We start from the raw sequence: 9973 nt of genomic DNA, 5'->3' as shown, positions 1-9973 counted from the left end.
TATTGGTCTGTAGTTTTCCTTTTGAGTGATGTCTTTTCCTGGTTTTGGTATTAAGGTTATGCTTGCTTCTTAAAATGAGTTAGGGAGGATTGCAATGGATGATGTTTTTGATGTTATTCCACAACTCCTCTGCTTTTCATTCATGGTGTTCAGTGCATCAAATCTATTCTTTAGGCAGTCACTAAATTCTGGAGGGATACAATCAAGGTCATATTTTGGCTTTTGAGGACTTTTTAAAATTGTCTTCAACTTCAACATGAACTTGCATATGAGCAGTTAATGGTTTGTTCCACAATCAGCTCCTGGCCTTGTACTGGCTGAAGATATTGAGCTTTTCTATCACTTCTTGCCACAGACATAGTTCATCAGATTCCTGTGTATTCCATCTGGCAAATTCCACATATACAGCCATTTGTATTGTTGAAAAAAGGTATTTGTGATGAATAAGTCATTGGTCTTGCAAAATTCTATCATGTGTTCTCCAGTGTTATTTTTATCACCAAGGCCATTTTCCGACTACTGGTGATTCTTATTTCCAACTTTTATATTCCATTTAGCAGTGATAATCAACACATCCTGATTGCATGTTCAGTCAATTTCAGCCTGTATTTGGCTTTGGTGGTTGGTACATAAATTTTAATAATAGTAGTATTAACTGGTCTTTCTTGTAGGTGTGTGGTTATTATGCTATCACTGACAGCATTGTACTTCAGGATAGATCTTGAAACATTCTTTGTGATGATGAATGCCATGCCATTCCTCTTCAATTTGTCATTCTTGACATAGTTGATCACATGGTTGTCTGGTTCAAAATGGCCAAAACTAGGCCAATTCAGCTCACTAATCCATGAGGTATCAATCTTTATGCATTACATTTCACTTTTCACAACTTTCAATTTTCCTAGATTCTTACTTCATACGTTCCATGTTCCAATTATTAATGGGTGTTTGTAGCTGTTTTTTTTTTTCTCATTTTGAGTCATGCCACATCAACTATTCGAGGTCTCAAAAGCATTATTTCATCCATATCTTTAAAGTCAGCTCTACTCTGAGGAGGCAGCTCTTCCCCAATTATATTTTGAGTACCTTCTGACCTGAGAGGGTCATCTACCAGCATTATATTGGACAATGTTTCAGGGCTATTCATAAAGTTTTCCAGGAATGTATCAGACGTTGTTTCACTGGTATTCATAAGGTTTTCATTGGCCAATTCTTTGAGAAGTGGTTGGTCTCTTCCTTCTTCCAAGTCTGTCTTAGTCTGGAATTTCACTGAATCCTCTCCACTATGGATAACCCTGCTGACATTTGGAACACCAGTGGCATAGCCTGTAGCCTCATAGCAACACATAAACCACCATTGAATGACAAACTGATGGACAAGTTCCTCTCCCTTTGTTGTTCCAACCCTCTGTGCTCATTTTGTGGCCTCATTTAAATATTCTCCAACCCCCCTTCTCCCCCAGTGTTTGGCTCTCCTGTCCTGGCCTCCCTCAAAGCTGCTCCAAACTTCCCCATGCCTAGCTCATCTTTCTGGCCCACCCTTTAAAGCTGCCTCCAAACACCCTCACCTGTTCCAGAATAGCAGTCAAATTATGGAGCATGAACTCATGGGAGGTTGTTCCATCCCAAAGGATGAAAAAGCCACCAGCCCAAGCAGTTCAGTGTATAATATCTGTGAGGCTATATTTTGCTTTTTTTTAACTGATGGGATAAGGTTTTTGGGAAATGTAGATGGAGATTCTAGTTGTCAAATATCCTAAAATGCATAAGGCAGTGTGGTTGTACCTGCTTAAACAAGGTATGACCACATACTTGTTGTGTTAAGAATATTTTCTACAAATAAAAATAAATGCTTTGAGAGTCAAAAATGGTCTGAGAGCCATGAGAATAATTTGGAAAAGGGATAAAATCACTGGCAGCTAGTGTCCAATTATTATTCCTTAAGTACTTTTTGCATAGTCCTAGGTTACCCTGTTTTCCAAGGTTGCTTATAGGGAGAGAGGGATTTGTGGTGTAGTTTAACTGGAGAGGTATCCAAAACCAGGATCATTATAACAAAAGTCACAGTAATATGGTGTCTTTCCAGTAGCCAGGCTAACAAACCAAGTTAAGGTTAAATTTAATTATGGAGCTGGAGCAAATCAGGGAGCTGAACCTCCACTGCTAGACTGGGACATATACTGTTCATCTAACTAGACACACTCTGAAGCCAACCCTAAGGGGAAATTCTGCTTCCTCTCTAGGCTTTCCCAAGACCATACATCTATCACTTCTTGGGAGTCAGCAAAATTTCCAATTGGCCTGACAGTCTGCTCAAGTTGGGTGATGCACAGCATAGATGAAGGAAAACAAGTCAGACATCCACTTGAGCTCCTCCCTGTAAGAGGGAAGGTTATTTTTCCAATTGAAAAGATAAAATCCTTGGTAGTAGAGTGGGAGAACCATGTGTAATAAAATTCAAAATCAAAACAGAACAGGTTTATTGGTCTGATGGAACCTGGTAAGAGCCCCAAGAGTATGGCCCCTACTTATCCTTCATGTCTGGAATTGACCTCATTGCCATGGCTTCTAGCCTATCAATAGATAGGCATATAGGGTGAACATTTACATAAGTTGGACACACTCCTTAGAACAGTCAATCATGGGAGAACAGAAGGGCAGTATTTGCACAGTATTTACTCAGGGTGCAGAAATGCATAGGAAAGAAGGACACAGGAAAGAGGTAATGAGAGAAAGTGGGAAGAGAGAAAAAAAGTGAGAGGTAGGAAAAGGGGTGTGAAACTAAACTAGGTATGGTCAACTTGGCTGGGTCATAGTCTTCAGTGGCTGGACATCTGGATGCAGTTATTTCCCATGATGAGAATCTGCTGTGAGCAGCTAAGTAGTTGCCTTTGGAGTGTGGCCTGGTTCGAGTATATATGTAGAAGCTTTGAGGAAGCTCTGTAGTTTTTGGCATATCTGGACCTGGCATTTGGCTGAGTCTTCATCTATGTGGTTTCCATGTTGCTTGCTGGTCTTGGAATTGTTCCTGGACCTGAACTAATGGCCTGCAGTGTTATCTGCTAACTTTGGGACTGTGCCATTTTACCTGTCAATCTTGAGTTCATCAGCCTCACCAGCCAGCAGTAGCTTGAGTCAGAAAATCCCTCCAGTTCTAGTGGTCCTGGAACAGTAGGAAGAGCTGAAGCCCAAGGTTGAGAGGACTTTATCCAGCCCCTAAATCTGGCACTCTGAACTCAGACTTCCAGCCTCTTAAGCTGTAAAAGAACACATTTCTATTTGTTAAAGCCAGCCACTTGTGGTATATCTGTTACAGCAGAACTGAAAACCAGAACCCTGGATTTTGCTGCCCAGCTTCTTTTCCCCTGGTGGGGGTCTGACAAAGTGGCATTTTCCCTGCCATGGGTTGGCCAGCATCCAAGCCAAATCTATTATCACAAAAGGTATGAGGTAGGGAGACAAGGTCCTCTTGTACCACCATCAGCTCATGGGGATAAAGAAGTGGTACAGATGGTAGAGGAAGTTGGGAGTCATCCTCTCCTGGATTATCTCCTAGACTCCTTGGGTTTAGTAACAAGACTAGCAGTCATAATCTTACATTGTTTCTGCATATTGTTATTGTTGTACAAGGACATAAAATCTCCTACATTTGTTTTCTCATCACATTTTCTTTCCTGAGTACAAAACAAATCAAGTTGCAAAATAATGTTATCATTCAATGAGCCATTTAGAGGCCTATGTTTTCAGTCTTCCAGCTGATATTGGGCCAGGCAACACTATACAAAATCTTCTTCAACTCTTTTATTGGATCATAACCAAAATACTTCCAACTCTGAATGATGCACCCTAACGGAGTATACTTAGGGATACTGTGGTCACTTTTTCATGACTAAAACCAGAAAAAAACAGATAAACTAAGATGAGAAAAATCAGGAGTACAAGGATTAAAAACACCAAGAAGAAATGAAGATATCTTGAAAAAGCCGGACTGCGTGGCCTCTCTCAATTGCCCAAAAAACAGAGATAATGGCTGCTTCTTAGGCATCCCATTCACCTCCCTCAACTTTCCAGAAACCAGAGGTAAGAGCAGTTTCTTGGGCAACTGGTTCAGCCTCCTCATCTGTCCAGGGGCTGGGCAGCAGTTCTGGCAGCAGAGAAAATTCCCACCTGGGTCATAAGTTTGAAACAAGATCCAGTATAACTCCCAAGACAATAAGGAGACACCAGGCCTTGAGGTGCTGAGAAAGGGAGCTTTATTGCAGGCCGCTAGCAAGGACTAGGAGACTGCATCTCAGATAACACCCAGCTGGGGAGTTCAGGGCTAATGTATGACATGGAATCAGGAAGTTATGATTATTCATGGGCTGTCTGGGAACTCACTAACTATTTCTTAGGCTCACTAACATGGTGGGTGATACTGTGTCATGGCCACCGAGGTGTGGGTTCTAACGTAAATAGGTCAGATAAGGACATGGTCCAAACCAATTATGCATGGGTGAACAGAAGGTTTTGGGGTAGGAGAATGTACTAGATAACTAGCAGGATACATAGCAGAAGTGTGGCTGGTATTTTAGTCTTTGTGATCAGGCCACCTGAAGTGGGGCATTCTTACATTGTTTCAGTCCTTGTGATCAAGCTATCTGGAGTGTGGAATTCTTACAATCCTTAGCTCTGTGCAAAATAACTGGGTGAGACACAGAGGGAAAATTGTGTTAGACAAAAAAAAAAAAAAAACAAAAAACCACTGCCATCAAGTGTATTCCAACTCGCAGCAACCCTATAGTTGTGTTAGAAAATAGGAGTAAAAGCAGTCAAAATCTGCATGATCACTAATGAAGAAAAGGATACAAAAGGATTTCCATGACCCCCCTTGCCATTGCCATCGGGATAAATACAAGGTCTAACCTTCCATTTTGAGACACTGCTCACCTTTTCAGCCTTCTTCAGCCTCCCTTAAGGTGTATAGCTTAGCCTCAGAATCTCTGCCAGTCCTTTGAATGCATCAGGCTCTCTTTTGCCATCTAGTCTTTGTGAATACTATTTCTCTGTTTTGGTTTGGTAATTCAGAAAGCCACTGCCATCAAGTTAATTCCACCTCATAGTGACCCTATAAGATAGAGTGAAATTGCTCCATAGGGTTTCCAAGGCTGTAAATCATTATGGAAGCAGACTGACTCAACTTGGTCCTGTGGAATGGCTGGTGGGTTTGAACTACTGACCTTTTGGTTTGCAGTTGAATGTTTTAAACATTGCATCACCACACTTCCTTGGTTAGTTCACATGCATTGTTAAAGTCACTTTCTCCAGAATGTGCTCCCTACCATCTGGTCTAATCCTGGGTTAGACACTCATCATCTATGCTTCCATGGCACTCCCAAATACTATATTTCCATGGCACTTACTCTTTTGGAATCATATGCTTATTTAGTTGAACTCCTACTAACAAAAAAACTTCATGACAACAAGGTGTATTCAGTGTCTTGCTTACCTTTGTATTTCTACTCATAGTTCCTGGAACTAAGCAGATGCTTAAAAATATTTTTTAAAGAAAGGAAAAATACAAAATTAAAAGAAGGGAGAAAAGGAGATAGGTTACAGATATATAGTAAGCGGAAAACAAAAACCAGACCATGATCCTTCACTCAAGTATTAAAGATACTGTTAAATAAAAGCATTTCCTTCTACCAAACTCTTTGATTCAGTTCCAAGAACCCTTTCTGTTGCAGTTTATAGGTGGTATTGTGCTACCTGCCCTGTTCAGAGAAAAACTATCTTATGGCTTTGTTTTCATTCTTGAAGCAATATTTCTTGAGAAACTTATTTTGTGGAAGCTTCACTATGTCATAGTAAGATAAATCAAAGAACACCTGCCTTCAAGTAGCTAAGAGTTTAGTTGTAGAGAACACGTAAACAATTTCAATGACTACATTGGGTTGGAGATGAAAAGGAATAGGAATTTTGTCTTGAAAGAAAAGAGTGTTCTTTAGGTCAAGAAGGAGCTTATCTCCATCCCTACAAATGTCCAAATTATCTCAAGCTCTTTTTGTCTGGAGAAGCATTAGGAATAATTTTGTGTCATCTCCCTTGAGAGTCATCACACTTCTTGCTGGTTTCTTTCTTTCTTTTTTTTTCCCCTGTGGTCTGGCTCTCCCTCAGTCAAAGATAACTACCCACTGACAAATGCCATTTCAACTCCTCTTTCAAGCCTATCCTTATGCAATATCCTTACTCCATGGAACGTTTTGTTCCAAAAATCTTTGAACTCAGCTGTCTGGGAGATTTGGCTCATATGTACTTCCTGTAACTCCCAAATACCAATGTTCAGAGAATACTTGGGCTCATTAAATTACAACAACAGAAACCACACATACACACAGAAAACCCAAATCCACTGCCATTGAGTCAAATCCTACTCATAGTGGCCCTATAAGACAGAGTAGAAATGTCCTATTGGGCTTGAAAGGCTGTAAATCTTTTACATAAGCATATTGCCTCATCTTTCTCCTGGTGGCTGGTGAGTTCAAACCACCATCCTTTTGGTTAGCAGCCAAATGCTTTAACCACTATACAACCAGAGGTCCTACACACACAAGTGACTAAAATAAAATAAGAAAAATAATTATTAATGTGAATATGGAGTAATTGGAACCCTATTCTTCATTCCTAGTAGGATTGTAAAATAATGCAATCACTTTGGAAAACATCTTATAGTTCCCCAAAATGTTAAATGTGGAATTACTGTATGACTTAGCAATTCTGCTCCTGAATTGAATACAAATGTCCACACAAAAACCTGTATTGAATATTCACATTATAATTATTCATAAGAGCCTCCCAAAAAAACAGAAACAATACAAATGTCAATCAGTAGATGAATGTATAAACATAATATGATATTTCCACACAAAATGAAATGAAAAGAAATGAAGTACTGATACTTGTTACAACTTGGATGACCCTTGAACACATTATGTTAAGTGAAAGAAGACAGTCGCAAAAGACTATGTATATTGATTGATTTCTTTGATATGCAATGTTCAGAATATAAATCCATAGAGACAGAAAATAGATTAGTGGATTCTAGGGATAGTTAGATAGGGATATAGGGAGCGACTGCTAATGGGCATGAGCTTTCTTTCTGACATATGAAAATGTTCTGAAATTAGAAGTGGTGATGATTGCAGAACTAGATATAATAAAAACCAATCAATTGTACATTTTTCAAGGGTAAGCTTCTTGATATACCAGTTATTTCTCAATAAAACTATTATTTTATAAAATATGGATAGCAAGACCTGAAATACTGGATCAACTGTGGCTTGGCAGACTTGAATTGCATTACTTCCCTTTCCCAACCAAACATCTATGGCTTCAGACTCCTTGAACGTATGACTCTGGAACACCAGATTGAGTTCCACTTACTTTCTTGAAGGAGTTAATGTTCTGTGATTGCTTATAAATAGTTCTATGCCAGTGAAATGAGGGATATAACAAAAGGAAAAATCAGTATAATCCTATTATAGAAACCACTCCATTTAATATTCAAAAAATTTAATAATGAAGTTTTCAGTTCAATATCAAAAAAACTGCCAGTAACACTCACAGCTATTTCATAATTCCCCAAAGTAAACTATAGTAGTGACACTCAAAAAAACCAAGCCAGACTCACTGCCACAAGTTGATTCTGATTCATAGTGACTCCCATTGCATTTCCAAGGCTAGAAACCATTATGGAAGCAGACTATTACATCTTTCTTCTGTGGAGCAGCCGGTGGGTTCAAACCACAGATTTTTGGCTAACAGCCAAATTCCTGAACCACTACATCACCAGAGCTCCTAGTAGTGACACTAGATTACATTAATTTATAAAGATAGTACAAAAATACTTTAAAAAATAAAGACTTCCAGAAAAAAAAAAGATGGCACATTAAGCAGACTTGCACCCAGACTCTCTAGAGCAAAGACCCAAGAAACCAAGTAAAACAGATGTGGATGATAATCCTGGAACCCTGAGTTTCAAAGAAAGGATAACGATGTAGATCAACTATCAATTAGAAGAAGAAACTGAACAAAAACAGCAAACAAGGAGACATATTGGGTGGTGAATTGTCAACTGACTTGGCACAGCACAATCTTTTTGAATCATAAAAAGCAGTTTTAAGATTGGGGCAGTTGCTGGATAATCAGGCTGCTCCTCCTACTGTACCAGTGCCCATACCAGTAGCTGAAAAATAGAAAGATTTAATTGCCTTCTTATCCCTACATCCTCCCGATGACCAGAAGTGTGGTCATCCCCCACTGTCACACACCCAATGGCCAATGACACCCCTTCCCTCACTGCCTCTGCCTTCCTGAGGTAGGCAGGGTGTGCTATCATGAATCAGGTACTACACACATGCCACATTTATGTTCAGAGGCACAGGCACCCACAAACTGGGCACCATGTCCCTCCAACCTCCATGGTTGGCAGAGCACATTACTGTGGACTGGGTATCCTACCCTTGCCACCCCTTCAGCTGGTAAATAGTGCTGCTGTGGACTGGTCCCTTGACCCCCACCTCCTTTACCTACTGTTCCCGGTTTCTTCTTTCTTCATTTTCTTTCTCTTTTACTTTTTCCTATTGCTTTGTTTTTGTTTCTTCTTCCTTCCTCTTTTATTTTTATCCTTCTGTTGTTTAAAAATATTTATTTATTTATTTTGTTCCACTTGGTGGAAGTCAGAAACTGCATCCACACTACCCAGCCACACCTATCTCTCCTGTCCCCCACACACTAGGCAAGTGCCACCACTCACTCTTGCTGTATCACACGATCAGGGATAGATGGTAGTCAACATTAACCTAGCCCTCTCTCAACAGACAACTGAAAACTGCATAAAAACTCCCTTCCTCTACTGCACCCACCAGGAGACAGGTGGTGAGTGCCTAAATGTTGCCAAACTACCAAGGAGAGTAGCACATACATGCCACACACTTGAAGATATCAAAACAAAATAAAGCCAAAATCCTAGGCAAAACACACCAACATACAAACATCAATTAAATACAAATATAACACTACCATGTCTTAGAGACAATAGACAACCTCAGTTAACACAAAGAAACAAGACAAAGTTGCTCAAGAAGTGGCAAAAATACAGAGTCATAAAAGCTTCCTGAGAAAAAAAAATGGTATTGGAACTATCTGATAAGGAATATAAAAGAAATTTATTTAATACCCTTTAACAGATTAAGAAAGAGATTAAGGAAAACAAAGATAACACCAAAGAAATCATAGATAAAATCAAGGAAAACATGCATAAAACTCTAAAAGAATTCAGGAAAACAATGCAAGAACCAATTAACAACATAAATGGAAAATTAGAAACCATATAAAAACAGAAAATGGAAATCCAGATGATTAAACTAAAATTTCAAACAAAAGATAAGGTATTTGAAAGGGCTAAAGAGTAGAATGGAATCAATGGAAGACAGAAATAGCAAAATTGAAGACAAATCTCCAGATACTACTCTGTTACAGGAATTATCAGAAAAAAGCAAAAAATGAAGAAAACCTAAGAATTATATGTGACACTATCAAAAGAAACAACATAAGTGTGATCAGAATTCTAGAATAGGAAGAGCCAAAAAACTAAAATAAAAAAGCACAGAGAAAATTGTTGAAGATTTGTTGGAAGAAAGCTTCCTAATATTATGAAGGTTGAAAAAAATATACATTCAAAAAGCTCAATGAATCAGGCTAAACCCCAAGAGAAAATCATCAATACATATCAAAATCAAATTTCCAAATCAATTTCCAAAACCAAAGATGAAAAAAGAATCCTGAAAGCAGTTCAGGAAAAATGAAGTTATTTACAAAGGAGAACTAATAAGACTAATTTCTGATATCTCATTACAACCATGCAAACAAAAAGGCAATGGGATGACATATATAAAATCCTGAAAGGAAAAATTGCCAATCAAGAATTATATAT

The sequence above is a fragment of the Orycteropus afer genome, unplaced genomic scaffold (assembly GCF_000298275.1).
Source record: "Orycteropus afer afer isolate SDZICR_OR568_19922 unplaced genomic scaffold, OryAfe1.0 scaffold00382, whole genome shotgun sequence".
Lineage (NCBI taxonomy): Eukaryota > Metazoa > Chordata > Mammalia > Tubulidentata > Orycteropodidae > Orycteropus > Orycteropus afer.
The sequence above is the reverse complement of the archived record's forward strand: the minus strand, read 5'-3'. Positions refer to the sequence as shown.